The following is a 12,125-nucleotide window of genomic DNA, read 5'->3' on the forward strand; positions in this document are numbered from 1 at the left end:
TTAATGTGTGATATGTAGGTGGTTATAAACGCATGTTAAATACAGGTCTTCCATGTAATGAAAGTATAAATGTAGTTTGTGCGTTTAGTTCATCTCACCTTTTGGACTTTCGTCCACAATGTGTGTCGGGGACACCTTCATGAGCTTTCCATCAGCGGAGAGCGACGAATCCCACGATCGAACGTGAATCAATTGGGGGAATCGGTCACTGCGCCCGCCGACTTCCAGTCCATGGACTTCTCTCCTCTCATCAATGCCAGCCTCAGTGTTGGTGAGGGGCAAAACTAAAAATAGAAGAAAACTGTGAGCTTTTACAAAACCTCACACCACATAGTGTGTGATAAGCAGTGGGTGTTATTTAGACATTTTAATTTACATTTATTGCCCAAACTGTGTTCGTTTGGGCCAGAAGACAAGGTGTCTTTGTGTGCTAATCTATTAATAAAGATTAGGGCTGGGTATCGATTCAGATGTTCCAGATCGATTCAATTTCGATTCACAAGCTATCAAATCGATTCGATTCCGATTCTCGATTACATTTTTCGATTCCGGTTCTCGGGTAGGTTTTTATACTCGATTCTCGATTCAACTCAATGAATATAGATTTAATACAAATACTATATCAATAAAAAAGAACAGTGAACATCAGTTTACAAGTGGGTAATTAATAAAAAGAAATTAAAAGCCACAAGTCTTGCTTGCAAAATGTAAAATGCTTCCATTCCTCTGTTCAATGTTTGGGGAAATAAATATGAAAAAAAAATCGATTCTGCTCTTTGAGAATCGATTTTTAATCGACCACGTTTTAAAAAACGATTAATCGAAAAATCGATTAATTTTTTGCCCAGCCCTAATAAAGATAATAAAAAATTTTTGTCTTACCTTTTGGACTTTCGTCCACAGTGTGTGTTGAAGACACCCGCATGAGCTTTCCATCAGCGGAGAGTGACGAATCCCACGATTGAACGTGAATCAATTCGGGGAATCGGTCACTGCGCCCGCCGACGTCCAGTCCATGGGCATCTTTGCACTCACTGGTGCCAGCCTCGATGTTGGTGAGGGGCCAACCAGCTGAGGACATAAAGTTAGATGAGAAAACACTTGCACATTTCTGTACTTTCATACTATCACTCTTTCTCTCTCCAAATAGAAAATACAAGAAAACTGTCAGCATTTCAACATTTTTCTAATTTTTTAAAATACTTATTGTCCAAAACCGTGTCCAGTCAGGCATTAAAACATGGAGTCTTTATATGTTAATCTACTAACAGTATCTACTATCAGCATACAGTAAATGTTCAGTTCATCTTACCGTTTGGACTGTTGTCCAAAAAGTGTGTCAGGGACACGTTCATGAACCTTCCATCAGTGGAGAGCGATGAATCCCACGATCGAAGGGTGTTCAAGTCGGGGAGACGATCATGGCAACCACTGACTTCCGGTACATGGACATCTATCCTTTGATCAATGCCAGCCTCGGTGTTGGTGAGGGGCCAACCAGCTGAGGACATAATGTTAAATAAGTGGTCAAATGAGAAAATACGTGTGTATTCCTGCACTCTTTCTCTCTTTTTTCTACAAAGTTAATAAACTGAAAATACAAGAAATTTGTGACCATGTACCCAATTTTCTCATTAGAATTAAATTACACATTGTGTGATAACATAGTGTGTGACATTTAAGTTGATATTCAGACATTTTCATGTACTTTTTAATATACTCAGGGTTGTGGCAAGTTTTTTGGGGGGAGGGGGGGTACTCGCATGTATAATAACTGTCATGATCACCCCATCATTCCTTAGTTTAATACATGTGTTAATTTTGCTAATAACCTTTATTTTCTAATATATTAATCATCAATATATCAATCAATCTTTGAAACAATATGCATTGTGAAAAGCCCCATACAAATAAATGTGAATTATTTAAATTGAAATAAGTGAATTCGTGTTTGGTTTCTGTGAACAGAAACTCCTGCCGCCTTTCATTTGATCAGATAAAAGTTCTACTCGGCTCACGCGAATATTTTGTATTTTAAACAGCAGTTAGTTACAAGTAAGACCAAAGATAAAAACACAGTAGGCCTACTATGATTTTTATTATTGTATGTGCCTAACAGCGAGCCGGCCCACAATGCCCAGCAGCACATCAGCAAAATTCCCGGTGCTCCAGATGTCCTGACAGCACACTTGTCAAGTGCATTATCTCTGGTGTTATAAGCTATATTTTCTTTAGGCTGGATTGTTATTTGCGTGTCTCGCGCCAAACGCGTGGGAGTTTGCAACTATGATATAGCCTACTTAATTGACCGAAAAGATCTTCTATCTAATATAAGCATAAATGTATTTTGCATCTTACCTGTTGGACTTTCGTCCGCAGCGTGTCTCAGAGACACCTTCATGAACTTTCCGTCAGCGGTGAGCGATGGATCCCACGATCGAACGTGAATCAATTCGGGGAACCGCTCACTACCACAGCTGACTTCCAGTCCATGGACATCTTTCAACTCATCGGTTTGTCCCTCGATGTTAGTGAAGGGTAAACGTGATGAGGACATGATGTTAGATAGGTTTTGTAAGCTTTGTCGCTTTGTAAAGGTTTAGTCTCTCTCTGTGATTTTCTTTGCGTCTGCTCGGATAACCACCGTATGAGTGAGTGACTGAAGTTCTGCGCGCAGCGCTTTATATACCATTCTATGGAACGCTAGCATTATGATGTCACAATACAATACACGTCACTCGTCTGTGAGCGCCTTAATTTGTAACAATTGATTACTGCCTATACTACAGGTTGAAATATTAATAAATAGAATTTTGTATATTTTACCCAAAAACTTTACCCAGGGTGCCCACAGTACTTTTACATAGAAACTCTAGAGAGGCTGTAGTCATCTGTCAAGCGTTTTAAATTTATTGTATATAAATTGAAATTAATGCCGTTCTCTCGTCTCAGTCAATTTTTACAACAGCTGTAGTAACAGCAGGAGTCACAAAATGGCACATAGGATTTTTTAATGAAATAAATGTGGTACTGGTTATTCAATAGTTTAATTTTAGTTTAATTCATATACTTATAAAAGTTTCATATATTTGTCAATTCTCATTCAGAAAAACACACATTTCATTCACAACACACTGACCTAACACAGGAAGCATTATATAAATTATCAACTTTTCTTTTTAAAGTTTAAATGATTTTCCACATAAATCAGCTCTTCATATAGAATATTGTAACACCTTTTCACTTTATTGAAAACATTTGAAACAAGAATGATTAAGAAATTAATTCAGCAGATTTCTGTGAGCACATGCGGTGAAATGCGTCTGGTCCAGCTCCAGTCAGGTCCAGAGTTGCGCTACTTTGTGTCATACTGTAGTCCATTAACATACATTTGCTGAATAGAGCAATGAAAAAGAACGTAACGTTTTTATGTTAAGCGACTGCTGCATCTTCTTCCTGAAGCGCTGTTTGGAATTCGCTCTCCGCCTGTGTTTGAGCACACGTTTAAGTGCCCTCAGTAGTGCACATGGAGAGAAGTGTTTCAAAAGTTAAGCCAACATAAAAATTTATTTTCTTGACAGGGCACATACACACAAAATGATCTCACAGTATTCTTTTTCTAATAAAAACATTTGTTTATGTCTTAAGAAACCAATCAGAAACCAATCTGGGCTTATTTGTTCTTAAAGGGACAGTAACCTCAATTAACCTACTTAAGTCTGTGTCATTTATGTTAATCAAACAACCCAAGACAATTAGAAAATCACTTCTATAGCTCTAAAAATAATAATAATAATATTTAATTTGTACAACAAAGCTTATTTTAGACCTTACTTAACGTGCAACTTTGTTCTTTTTTATAAATGTTTGTAATTTCTGTATAATTTTGTGAGTATATAATTGCAGGTACATTAGCTGTTCAAAGGCAATAAACTTTTTTAAATGGTTATACTTCAATAATTTAAAAAATAATGTGTTATACTTTAATTTGGTGATCAATGTTGGATCACAAGATGTTATGGGCCATGAAAATATATTTTTTGTAAAAAGTCTCAAGGTAATAACAGTGTAGACAGGGTTCCCCAAATCTTACTCTGGAGGGCCGGAGCACTGCAGAGTTTAGGTCCAACCCTAAACAAACACACCTGAGCAAGCTTATCAAGAAAATTACAGGTGGGTAAGTTTGATTCAGGTTGGACCTAAACTCTGTAGTGCTCTGCCCCTCCATCTGGTAATTATCACGTTGTGGGGACCAATTGTCCCCACAAAGATAGGAATACCAGTATTTTTATGACCTTGTGGGGACATTTTGATGTCCCCATGAGGAAACAAGCTCATAACTCAAACAAAATGATGTTTCTTGAAAATGTGAAGTAGGAGTGAGGAAATTTTGTGTTCTAAACCCAGTCTTTGGCAGTGGATTTCTCAAACTTTTTTTGGTCTATCAGACTGGAGACAGTTCTGGTTGTTACCATAGACATCTTATAGGGAGACGCCGTATCATATAGGTACTGCCTACTGGCGCGGTCTAGCCATGGGGCCGCCATCTTAGGTCGGTCACCCGCTCCACTCAGTGTAATCTGTATGACAGGTGGAATGAGCTATCAGCGCATTTAATTAATCATATCTCAGTCAATAGCGAACTGATTTTCACACGTTTTTTTTTTTTGCTGCAAAGGTCATTCATGGAGCTATGATACAGGACACATGGTTTGGCGTATTTTAACCCCTTATGTGGCGCAAATCCTGTTTGAGATATTTTAATAAGGTGAAGAAACAATTTAAAATGATTTGTAGCCCCCCCTCTCTCAATTTCAATTTAAAGAACTTTATTGGCATGATTGTGTCACTTACAATATTGCCAAAGCATTATACCTAAAACAAGATACATAAAATAACACAATAGTAACAAACATTAAGGTGCAATTAAGGGAAGGTGCTGGGTGATGGATGAAGTACTACTGCAAATAAAATAAAATAGAATCAGAGGATATTTATAATATAAAGTAGAGCTTTAACAAGCTAAGATGTCAACATTCAAGCTCTACGCAGCTCTCTCTCTCTCTCTCTCACACACACACACACACACACACACACACACCCACACACACACACACACACACACACGCGCGCGCGCGCGCGCACACACACACAAACAAACACTCACACAAACCCCTGAAAGAGGACTGTTTTGCAGAGCTTCTTTCCCGTGCTCCCTTTCTGTAGTTCAAGAGAGGTGAGTTTGGCAACACAACGTACATGACATCTTAGCTTGTTAAAGCTCGGCGGATCAAGCACCTTATAATAATAATAATAATAATAATCATACACATTCATGGGCGTCGGAAGCAAATGAAAAGTGGGTGGGTCCCCACATATCCCCCCCCCACCCCCGAAAAATACATTTACTGCAATATTTGACATTTTCATGTTTCCTTTTAATTAGCCTGAAAATTTGCGTTTATTAAATTAAAGACAGTAGCCAATTGCGGTCGAAATTCTGGTAATAGCCCTTTAAATATTTTGCAAATAATGACAGATGTCATGTTTCATTTATCTTTCTCTGTGTCATTTTTTTCTCTACTCTGCTGACAGTAGGCTACAATGTTTATTTTTTATTTTGAGGAAATAAAAGAAAAAAACGAATAAAGGTAAACTGATACAACTTTTGTATACCTTTTTTATTTGTTATACACAATCTCTCTTTCTCTCTCTTAGAGAAATATAAATGTGAGATTCTGGAAATGAGATCACTTTATTTTATGGTATCCGTCGGGAAACAATGCTGTCATAAGAGTTTGAGCATGTGTACTTCTAAAACACAATCGATTAAACAGAGGTATGACTTTATGAATTATCTGCAAATGTACCTCGCAAATAATAAAAATATGTGAAGACGTTCATATCGCAAATGAAAAGTAATTGGCTTCTGTAAAAAAAACTTGAAAATTATCCAGCGATCGTGCCATAATCAAAATAAACTATTTTACAGCAGTAATAATATTTTAACAAGTAGCCTATACTTTCAACGTTTAAAAAGAACCACATTTAGTGCTGTGTTAATTATCATTAAAAGCAAAACGGGAGTCTCTGTGCCTCCGCGACAGACGCAATTCTTCTGGCATCTCTCCTCATCATCTCCTCCTTTTTTCTTCTGTGTCTTGAACTTGGGGCTCGAGTCCGAAGGTTCGAGCTGCCTTTAAGAACACCAAGCTAAGTTTGTTTACCGTTAATTATTAAGACTAAATGGGCAGGCAAACTCGTGAAACAATGAAAGTAAAATAATCCGCTTTAATATGGTTTTACACGTCTATAGAAAATATACTATAAATAAAGCAGTTATTAATTTTCCTAATGCATGGTTTTTTGACATTTACTTCTGTTTAAAACGTTATACATTTGGAAAATGAGGTTTTCAGCACTATGTTCGAACAGCAACTCAGCGTCCACTCACCCCCGCGAATTATGTTTAAAAGCTGAAACGGGTCCGCGGTGTAAAAAAAGCAAAGGTTAGGGATCCCTGCTCTAGTGGAATGGATTTGGACTAACAGCGCTTTGATAAGTGAACAGACAAATGCGCTAAATTAGAAAAAAAGTGGGTGGGTCCATTATCATTGGTCTTAAAAAGTGGGTGGGTCCTGTCCCACCCACGTATAATGGTTCCGACGCCCATGTACACATTTATATAGCGCCTTACACAATACTCACAACAGAGAAACTCTTGTATTTATTACTTTACTTTACCCCACCTCTCCCTGCAGGGTGAACACCGGCTGGTGCAGTAAATATAGCCTAGCAAACGTTAGCTGGCTACGATTTCATTACAGTAATATCAATAATCCTTGCTCTTTCTCAGTTGTCTGGTAATATTCTATTCACAAAATACAACCAATAGTACGGTAATGTTAAAATGTACTGGTGCAAAGTAATCCCCCGGCTCTATTTGCGATCGTCCGCCGATAAGAACAGGAAAATGCTCCACAGTGCTCTGGCATTTGTCTGCTGCCACGCAACGAAGATTATACGACCGGTTTAAGATGGCGGCCGTATTTCTCAGTCCCCAGCTGCCAATAGGGCATCTAGTCTCTATATGACATCTATGGTTGTCGCGCTGCAGTAAATAAATTTTATCAGACGATGGCGACAGAACTGCAAGCTTTGAAACGTCCGAGACAGATTAACATTTTTGTTTAACTTCTTCAGTAAAGTTCTTATAATATTATAATTATAATATGGTTTCTATAGTTTCTCTAATAATTGTAATTATAATATTATATAATACAATCTAAATTTATTTATAAAGCACAATGAAACAATGGTGGTTGACCATATTGTGCTAAAAAATCAATTAAAGAAACAAACAAACAAACAAAACAAATACAAAAAAACTAAAGAAAACAGTAAGATAAAAATACAACAAAAATAAGACAATACAACAATTTAATGTTTCGACAAAAAGCCCATGTGATCTCATCGATTAAAAGCCTTTTCAAAGAGGTTTTTAATTTTGCTTTGAAGAGTGATTCTTATGAGATAAACCCTATAAAGTGAGCTTGTTCTCTTCTTAAATTGTTGATACTGACACAATAAGTTTAGTGCACACAAATATGATGAAAATGTACTGCAAGAAAATTAGACACGCCCCTTTTCGTTAAACCCCGCCTCACACACCTGCACTCGCACAAGACGCTTGGGGACAGTGAATAACAGAGATTGAATGTTGTTGTCTTATTTCCCACGGAAGAAAAATCTAAATCTTATCATTCAATTTTCATATTTGTTTTAGTGTGTTTTTTTTTAGTTTGTTGCCAAATGCATACGTGACACATACCGTTTTCGAGGATGTTTGACAGGCCTAAACTCAGATTACTAATGTTAAACCATGGTTACCACAAATTAACCATGGTTTTGGTACAGTAACTAATTTAACCATGGTCTTTGTTGTAAAATCATGGTTTTACAAATATGTGTTTTGCATTGAAAGATCCTGTGTGCATTACGTGTCTTGTCAAAATAAGTGCCCGCTGCAGATTATTTAGATTATTTAATAACATATATAATAAACATTCATTGGGCAGAAATTGTGAGTTGGGAGGCATTTAAATCTCGCTTTGAATAATGTGGGATTTGAAGTTGCAAAGTCTGAGATACACTTAATTTTGAGCATGCCAAGTCAGTGTAACCTGCATGTAACCTGCCATGGGACCAGCAAAACCTCTCATCGTGAGAAAAAGAAATTGAAAGGCCCATCTGCTGGGCTGTTCCTGTGATATTGCCCTTGGCAGTCAGCTGAGCTCTCTTGTAGCAAGGGGATTTGTGTACGTTGTTTTGTGTTTTGACTCTCCCAATTAGGTTTCTTTTAGCTAGTGACGTGTCGTTGTGTGGAATAATTAAGTCCCAGGACACAGTGTTCCTAGATTATCAGGATGCCGACAGCACACACAAACACACACAGTGTGTGGATCTCTTACCCACCTGCTCACACATCGCTACTTTCAGGTGTTGTCCCATTAGATTTGAATGTTTGGCAGTACCTTTACTGCCAAATGTTTCCATTTCAAATATTATTTGTCACAATTTTGCTTTGTATATAGGCACACTCTATGTTCAAAGACAGTGTTTTCCTGTCTACTGATAAACAGGAAACAATTCGGTTAACATTTTTTCACCCTCATGTCATTCAAAACCACAAAGGTATAGTGGTACCAAATGTATACACTGTATCTGTACCTAAATTGTACATATTAAGACCTTTTTAAAGGGTACTGCCGCAGTGACAGCTTTTGGTACCATTTCTGATAATTTATTTCTGACCGTGTATGCACGCTTACTCAGACGGCCACAGTGCACTTTTGGATTCATGGACACAATAAATTATCTTAGATGACAGCATAAGCACCTAATTAACAGCAGTTCTTGATCGATTATATAAGTTGGTACAGTATGTCTGCCAGGTGTACAATAGCTCTGTTATAAAACCTATTGAGCTAACTTTGAAGGCATACATTCCTTACAAATGTTGTTTAAAAAATTAGGCAGGAAAATGCTGCTTTCATAGATGTCTTGCACAAATGTTATGGATGAGGCAATCCCAGAATATGTTGTCATTGTCAAATGATCCCCTTAAATTGAATTATGACTTAGAAGTATAAGCAACCTTCCCCAAGATTATGAACTTTAAATAATATGACCTATTTGGGATACAAGAGCCTTATTTGATTGCATCATTTTTTTTGTGATTAACAGGATTGTATTGTGTAATGCATGGGGTGTTTGTCATATTGCAAAGGTTCATCTAGTTGCTTATGGGGTTGTAAATTAGGTTACACTGGATAATGTTTCATAAAGTGCTGTTTTACACATATTTGGCTTACATTTGCACTTCATAATGTTTTATAAAGCTGTCACTGTCAGTGGTCACGCTTGATCTGTAGCCTCGGAGTAGGCCACTTATGTAAGCCGCGCTATTCATCAAAGCAAAGATGACGTGGGGCACCCAACCAGCAGGGGGAGCAATACCTGTAGGGTCTGACTTTGCAGATGTACTGTTAAACAGCTAGAGAAGCAGGAATATTTCAGACTGAGAGATTTGCCTTGGGCATCTATGCCCACTACTTCCCAGCTGGAGACCCCATGGCAGGCCACCATGAAATCGGTTCACATCACTGAACAGACGCTCAGAGCATATTATCGTCACGTTTGTCCGACAGTATAGATGTGTCGTATTAAGCTGCACCAAATGATTCAGATCACATTCATATGATTGATTCACAATCTTTTCTATATATATATTTTCATTTTGAATACACTTTTCTAAAATGTGAGTGATGCTTGCCTGTGCAAGAGGTAAAACATGTCATTCTGACTGCTTTATGGCTGAAATCAAAATAGACCACCTCCAAATCTTTGATTTTCTTTTCTCTAAATGAGTCTCAAGTCCCTGATGTATTGCATTCCACTTTGATCATCTACCGGGCATAAATAACAAATCTAATCATTAAGAAAGTTTCAAGGCCTTATTCATGCATCTATAGCACATACAGTGCAGGACTTGCTCAAGTTTAAATTTGTAGGTGTTCTCTTTATTAAGCACCATTAAAATTGCTCAGAGCATAGTCTCCTACATCTATATAGAGAGATACATAGGACTGAACGGAGAGTGTCACGCATCAATAACATGCTGCCATTATTGATTTTTGCGTGTATAGAAAGGGGTCATCATGTCACCTTAAATGCCACCGTAAAGCATCTTGTCATTGTAATGTACTGTTGTTGGTCCTTGGTCGATGCTGTGGATGCTTCACTACAATATATCAACGTTGCACTGTGACGAGTGAAACGTTGGATTAACTTTAAAAAGTTACTTCAATTGGTAACACCTAAAAAATAAATTAACCTATTTTTTTCACTTAAAGGAAAACACCACCGTTTTTCAATATTTTACGTTGTTCCCACCTCAACGTATACAAATTATTACATACCTATCTTTTTTCAATGCGTGCACTTGATATTTGTACAGCGCGTTGTGAATCTGTTAGCATTTAGCCTAGCCCCATTCATTTCTTAGGATCCAAACAGGGATGAATTAAGAAGAACACTGAAAAAAATGATTCATTCAATTTAATCAATTTTTTTAAGGTAAGCGGTTGCAATCAATTTATTTAAGCTACATTTAAACAAAAAAAATGTGTTGAACTTAATCAATTTTATTTAGTAACCCTAGTATAAAAAAGCTTAGTAATTTCTGCCATATTTAATTGTGCTACATTCTCGTATATTATTTATTTATGACTGATGAAAAATTATTAATTGAATTTAATAATTTTTTTTAAGGTAAGTGGTTGCAATCAATTTATTTTAGCTACATTTAAATAAACACATTTCATTGACTAACTTTCAACATTTTTAAGGAAATTGTTTGCAATCACTAACCTTAAAAACAATATATAAAAATGACCCTTAAATGGCTTTGCAAATACACCAAGTGGTAAGTTTAATGTTATTCAGCAAATGCATGTTCAATAACAATTTCTTTGTGTGTACAAGTGTTTAAAACAAGTGCTCACTGCACATTCACAAAATATAAAATAAAAAAACACAGATGGAAAGAGGCCACAATGTTTGTGAATCAATAAAACAGCACAAAAGTCAAAAACAGTAGTGCTGACTTCACACATTGCACAATAATTATTTTTAAAAAAAGTGTTACATTTTTACAGACAACAGTTATGAATCATTAAAAGCATTATTAAAATGTTTAAAACTACGGATTCCCAGGTCTTAAATGATAAACAGAGTAGACTGTGACATCTGGACTAACATTTCATGCTGAGCATGCACATACATAGATATGTATATAAAGGCTAGATGGCTCGTCCGCGCTGATGGCCAATTGAGTGGAACGTCCGCATTTTGGCGGCCATCTTAGGACAGGGCGCTCGCTCACTCGTAGCATTGAGTTTTAATGATGCAGGTACTTTTAAATGACCATAACTTGCTTAATTTTTTACCGATTTTCAAACGGATTGGTTTGTTATAAACGTCAAAGATGTACCTATGACACTGAATACGTATTTTACTATATTTTAGTTCTTTGGGGTACGCCAAATTAAGCACATAGATTGTACCCAGCATCAATGCAGGCTTGTGCCACAGATTTGAGCTGCTCAAGAATCATCACTCCAACAACGACTCCAATATCGTCATAGTCGCCAAGAAAACCTTCTTTCTTTTTGATTACACATATGTCCATGGTGATGTTTTCCAGGTCTTTCAATAAGTCATCTTGTTGACTGTCCTACATTTAAATAAAAATAAGCTGTTATTAGAGATTGTTCTGATTCATAACACTTTGACAAGTCTACAGGCAAGGGTAATTACAAAAACTATGACACCCCTGTTGCCCATATATTATACAGTTCCCTCCATTAATACTGGGACAGAGTGCACACTTTGAGCTGTATTTAGAGGGTATTCACAATTCCAATTTGTCTTTAGGATTTAGGAATTACAGTCGTTTAAATGGGCCAAACGTAATGGGACAGTTGAGCTGTAATGGACATGCATTTTGTATTTGTTAAATAATTTCCTCATATATGAAGCATGTTGTGATCTAAAGTTGAAGT

General features: G+C 36.8%; 1 long non-coding RNA gene across 1 annotated transcript in view; it reads right to left on the reverse strand.

Moving 5' to 3' along the window:
* Window positions 1-11,153: 11,153 nt before the first annotated feature.
* LOC141282900 (uncharacterized) overlaps window positions 11,154-12,125 on the reverse strand; it is a 24,163-nt gene continuing 23,191 nt past the window's right edge. The window contains exon 2 of the long non-coding RNA XR_012337768.1: window positions 11,154-11,797. This is a non-coding gene — a long non-coding RNA (uncharacterized lncRNA). The remainder of the gene's footprint in view (window positions 11,798-12,125) is intronic.

This window comes from Paramisgurnus dabryanus, chromosome 1 (genome assembly GCF_030506205.2).
Source record: "Paramisgurnus dabryanus chromosome 1, PD_genome_1.1, whole genome shotgun sequence".
Taxonomy (NCBI): domain Eukaryota; kingdom Metazoa; phylum Chordata; class Actinopteri; order Cypriniformes; family Cobitidae; genus Paramisgurnus; species Paramisgurnus dabryanus.